Source organism: Acartia tonsa, chromosome 3 (genome assembly GCF_053477335.1).
Source record: "Acartia tonsa isolate MP-2025a chromosome 3, ASM5347733v1, whole genome shotgun sequence".
Taxonomy (NCBI): domain Eukaryota; kingdom Metazoa; phylum Arthropoda; class Copepoda; order Calanoida; family Acartiidae; genus Acartia; species Acartia tonsa.
In genome coordinates this window covers 6802416-6808496 of record NC_137262.1, presented here as the reverse complement: position 1 = coordinate 6808496, position 6081 = coordinate 6802416, and the positions used below count along the sequence as shown (strand labels likewise).

General features: G+C 26.5%; 1 long non-coding RNA gene across 1 annotated transcript; it reads left to right on the top strand.

Moving 5' to 3' along the window:
- Window positions 1-4252: 4252 nt before the first annotated feature.
- On the top strand, window positions 4253-5747 carry LOC145313167 (uncharacterized). Its single transcript, XR_013877273.1, has 3 exons — window positions 4253-4280; window positions 4769-4850; window positions 5271-5747. It is a non-coding gene; the product is annotated as an uncharacterized LOC145313167 (long non-coding RNA).
- The last annotated feature ends 334 nt before the right edge of the window (window positions 5748-6081 follow it).

Sequence of the window (6081 nt, the reverse complement as noted above, 5' to 3'; positions counted from 1 at the left end):
CAAAGGATCTCCTTTATAGTAAAGCTTCTTATAGGTCCCCCCCCCCAAAAAAAATTTTTTTTTACCTTTTCTTTTTAAACTCAAACTGGATAGAAAAGAGGGCGACTTTCCCCTCTTCCACCTTAAGTGCCCTTAAGGGCTCATAAGGGGCTTCTAAAGGAGTACCTCATAAAGCAAAAAAATGTATGTACAGTTTTAAACTAAAGATGGGTTGAAGATTTAAAATTTTAACACAGGGGCATGATTCTGGAAAATAAATCTAGAAGATTAGCAATATTAGTTTGAAATTATATGTAAATATAATGTCAGTTATGTCATTTAAAAATATTAGTCGACATATTTACATATCTTAAAGGGAGGGTTATATTATACATCCGTAAACTTATATAACATTACCAACTGTGCATTTTTATGCACTGAATATAGAACTAACAAGAACGATACTGTCCATAACAGTGGAATATTAAAATAAAGGATAAAATTTCAATTTTATGGCTCCAATTTTGTAGTAACTATAACTCTATTATATTTATATATGTATGAAAGTCCTTTTAATCATTTTTACAAAGTTACAGTAATAATAAAGGTTTTCACATTTAGCTTTCAAATAAAAACAAAACACAATACAATCATAGATTATTAAAGAGAAGCTGCACTCTAAAAGTGCAAATTTGCATAAATTTGCAGTCAAACATTTGAATGAACATTCCTATCTAGAATAATGCAAAGAAACAGAAAATTTTGTTAAAAAATAATTTGATTTATAATATTACTTTTAAAAGTGAAAATGAGTGTAATATTATTGACATTCTTTTAAAGAGCTATTCTATTTATGAATTTCTTATCACATCGAGTCAGAGGCGAATTATACTATCCACACCTCTCCGCAAGAATCCGCAAAGTGTGGCGATAAAATTAAGGCCTATATTTCATGTTTTCATTTACAGTTAAATCCTTCTTTCCCCTTCTTCAGAGATATTTAAGTTTTTTTTTAAAATTAAAAACCTTATCATTAAAATCAGTACGACGACTTTCAATTTTTAGGACTAATATATTGCCTATCAAAAATATATTATATTGAAATACGATTATTGACAATTAATTAAATTATCTTTTAAAATGAAAAAAAAATCTAAACTTTTTTTTATATCCCTGAAAATTTTACCTTTATAAACTTAAAATAAATAATTGTCTGCTAAACTGTTCACAACATAACATAAATGTTCATATAAATAACTCTCAGTGGTAAAAAAAATAATAATATTAATTTGTTGTAATTTATAACAGATTTTTAATGCATTAGCGTTCGTATTTGATTTTATAAGAAATAATACTATAAAAAAACGTGTTATTAGGCAATTAGCATTGGAGTTTTTTTATTACAGTCAAAGCAGTGCCGCATTATTTTGCGGTAACCAAGACGAAATTTAAATTATCTCCCGCAAACATGTATTCAATTTGCAAATGAAAAAATAGGGCCCAGATGCGTGCAAAAGTAGAATGTGAGAACTTTATAAGCAGGCAATTAATTTGTAGTACATAAAATTGTACATAAAGTTGCAAAATTACGTAAATACTGTTGAAGAACATACATTTGAATATAGAGATGCTTCGCTTATAAAATTGTTGTGAGTAATCTAAAAATCAGATGAATATGATAATTATATCAACAAAAGCTGTTAGAAAAGTAAAAATCAGCATTTTGTGGTCAGAAATATATAGCTTTTTCGCTTCCTAAATCGTACCCAACTTTTATTTAAGTTTTGTTCAATAAGGAGGACATCCTACTTCTTATATTTTAGGCTGGAAACTAAAAATTTTAAACTAAAGCTTCATGAAAAAAATTTCATGAAAAAGTTTTCCCGCCAACCACCATCTGCGGCGGAGCTGCTAAGTACAACTGGTTAAGATGCGGAAAGGGGTCCTACTTTTGAGGGTTAAAGACTGTTAAAGATATATAGTTTTTAATTTAAATTAACAGGGTTCAACAGCCGCGGGTAAGCCTCAGTTAAATCGTCATATTATATCTTTAAAATTAAGCTGATAATCTAAACTTGTTTCTTAACAGACAATTCTCCTTATTAAAATCTTATTTTGCACACCTGCGGAATTTTAGGCTTGTGCGCGGCTGTCGATCCCTTTGAAATTACTATTCGTAGCCCAACATAAGAAAACGATATATTCTTTGATAACAGCTGATTTGATAAACAATATTTCCTTTTAATGAAAAAATATCTATTTTAGCAAAAATCATGTTTTAAAATTTTTTTAAAAGTTATACAGCTTAAGAAATAAATATAAATAATTTTTATTTAACACCTTTTTTTATTTTGCTGCCTTTATAAGGAAATATTTAATATATTTGAATCGGCTTAATGCAATTTTTTATCTTTTTTTTATGATTATTCAATACATATGAAAAAGTAACATTTAAAAATCTCACCACAAGAAGATTTAACAAACAAAACATTGATTTTAAGTACGATTTGATTTTTAAGTTTTAGAAAAAGTATAGAAATATTCAAAGTTAAGTGTTTGTTTACATTTTGAAAAAATAATTTTGCCCTGTTCTATTTAATTAGAACTTTTCTAACAAACTTTCTTTTATAAAAGATTAATATTTTTTAATGTTTTTTAAAACATATTACTTTAGTTTGGTTAAAAGTTTATTTTTCTAGGTGATTTAGGGGTTGCAATTTTTTTGCAAATTACGTTTTTTGGCTTTTCATTGAAATAAGTTGCACAATTCTGGTTTTTACTGTATAAATTTATTAAATGACTTCAGAAAAACATATTATAATACTTACATTTACTTTTTTTTCTAACAATCTGTTTTTAAGGAGACTTTTTATATCGCTGACATAAATGGCATTATTCTGCAAAAAAATATCTTTTTTTGCAAATTTAAAGATATGAAAGTATTTAATAAATGGTTAACTTTAATTTTTATTTTAGCAAAATGGATTATTGTTTCTTATAAGATGAAAATAAGGTATCGCAAATATTTGTTGCAATTTTAATGCGATTTTATTGCAAATAGGAAGACATAGGATTTTAGTTTTAACAGATTATGATTCTGGACCCAAAATTACATAGGACTGAAGTTTTTGTTTGTTGATTGCTGAAAGTTAAAGTTTCTTGCTCTAGAATCGCTATGTGTTATGTAAAAGTAACAAGTTGTCTATCTGTCTGTGTGTGTGGTTAAGGATCTTGCTACCGTGAAGTTTCTTATAGGTCCAGGAAAGTTTTATAACTGTTTTCCCTAGAAAAATCACTATCAGAAAAAATATATTTAAGTGTTGCTTGAGACCATTAAGGGAGTAGCCACACAATGTTAAAATATCAAATATTAACCATAAAGAATTCAGACTGTTTTTAACATTTTTATCCTTGTTCAAGCCTTCGAAATGTTTTATATTAAAGTTGACTTATAGCGTCCATACAGCTGTCATATCTGATTATCAAGGATAATATCTTCCATGAATAGAACTTATAGTGTCCATACAGCTGTCATATCTGATTATCAAGGATAATATCTTCCATGAATAGAACTTATAGTGTCCATACAGCTGTCATATCTGATTATCAAGGATGATATCTTCCATGAATAGAACTTATACTGTCCATACAGCTGTCATATCTGATTATCAAGGATAATATCTTCCATGAATATAACTTGTAGTGTCCATACAGCTGTCATATCTGATTATCAAGGATCATATCTTTCATGAATAGTTCGGCGCTATGAATAACAGTATTACCTAATCAGAAGGCAAGTATTTTTATAAAAATATGCAATATCATCAGAGAATCGTTAAAAAATTAATTTTAGAATATTTTCTTATTAATTTCACAAATGTTTAGTTTGATGTTATAAAATTAAACATAGCATCTTTACTGTCTTTTAAAATAAATGTAAGTATGTTCACATTAAACATCTCAAGTGAAGGGAATTTAAGATAGATAAAAAAAAACTTCTAAATACTGTTTAATTTTAAATGCGTTGGTATATTATTTTTCTCTAACATTATTTTTTTATCTTCACTTTTATGGGTGTTGTCATCCTTGTGTTGCATAATCTATATGATTATTCCAAAAGCTTATCTGTTGTTTAAAAAACGAACATTTTTTATTCTTATTTTATACTTTAATCTTTATACTTTAATCTCATTTTTTAATTAAAGCCGTAGAAAAATGCAAAGAGTATTATGTGATAATATTGCAAAAAGTTTAATTCTTAATTAATTCTATTTTTAGTAGAAAGATGCAAAGAGAAACAGGTAATTTTATTGCAAAGAGCCTATTTTTTTATTTTATTTAATTTTACTTTTTATTTCACTTATAGATGGTTTAAAATTCAAACGATTTTTTAGAAGTTTTAAACATATATTTTTACATATTTTAAGCCTGTTTTATGAATTTTTAAGTCATTTTTTATGTTAATTAAAACAGCTGATATAACTGGAAAAAGGTAAACAATAGCCAGTATAAATACAGTGTACAGCAGTGAAAGTTTATCATTCTCATTTATTATCATTATTTTAGATCGTTTTTAACTTTTATCTTAATTAGTACTAATTGAATAGACATAAAAGTTATTTTTATATGTAAATATTGGTTTTAACAATTTAATTTCCTAGAAAAATAGTACCCATTTTTGGTGTCAATTTTCTAGCTAAGTTATTTGGTTTGAAACTTTTTATTTATATTTTATCTGTGACTTTTTACTCTATTCATATTGTAATTTTATGCTTTTTATCTTGTTTAGTGATACTGTAAAAAAAGATTCCAGATAGTGAGAGAAAGGAGATTGATCAGTGATTTTTTATCTTGAGAAATTTCAGTTAAAGGTAGGAATTATCAAGTTATTTGTTTAGTTATGTTCTAAGTCTGTCTTTAATGCTTTTCTAAGCAAGTTACTATTTATTTGTCTATGGTAAAATTTACTTGATGTTTACTTTGGTTTGAGAATAATAAGTCAATCTTAATCCATATTTTAAAGTAGTTTTATCTGAATTGAATAATAGTTATTGACAAAAGTCTTAGTACATATTTTTATAGTATATTATTGAATTTTTATCTATTTTATTGATTTAACCAATTTATTGATCTATAACTATAAATAGATTCTTGTTATTAAGAATCATGGTTGGTACACTGTTTTTTGCTGTACAATTTTAGTTGTAGATGTTTTAAATCTTTTTGTTGGATCAATTATTGAAATATTTTAGTTATTAGTGCAATTTTATTTATTCTGAATATTTTTTCAGTTTCAACATGAGTTAGAAGCCTGAGTTTCTAGTTTTTTTTATTTTAATTATGTTTGATTATAGTATTTGACTATATGTGTGTGATATCTATGTTTTTTTAACTTAATGAATAAATGTATTAATTTTTAATGGTTATTCTTTAGTAAATAGTCAACAAATTTATTTTTTTTGTCACCTAGCAGTGTGATACTGCAACATTGAAACTTTAATTTGAAATGTAGATTTGTATCTAATTGTTGACTATTAAATTAAAGAATACATTTCAGATATGGATGACCTTTTAGGATTAAAACTTGACCAAAATAAATCTCTTGACAGAGAAGGTCAACAAACTCCTAATTTAAGTCATGATGATTTAAATATGAGTTACATGTCTGCTATTCTAGATGAGGAAAAATTGACTTCCCATCTTGAGAAAATCTATAGACATGATCCTAAAAAGTTGATAGAATTTATGAAAAAGTCTATTAGAAGATATACAGCTAAAGCATCTCTCTTTGATCATAGTAAAATCAAATCTGCATCTGAAGCATTTGTGCTGGAGAAGAAAGTCAATCTTGAATCTTATAAACAGAGGCTATCTAGTTACTATGAGTTCATGTGGAACATTGATACTTATGAGAGCTGGCAAGATTTGAGTGTAAGTGAAGAAGTTGGCGACATAATTCATCAGCTTGAAACACTCAAAGAACAATATGCTGAATTTGTGGATCTTCTTCAAGTGCAAATCAATGGGTGTTCTCCAATTGCTACATCAGAGAGATTAGAAGATGGAAACAACAAACTTGGTGGATCTAGTGCTGATAATATT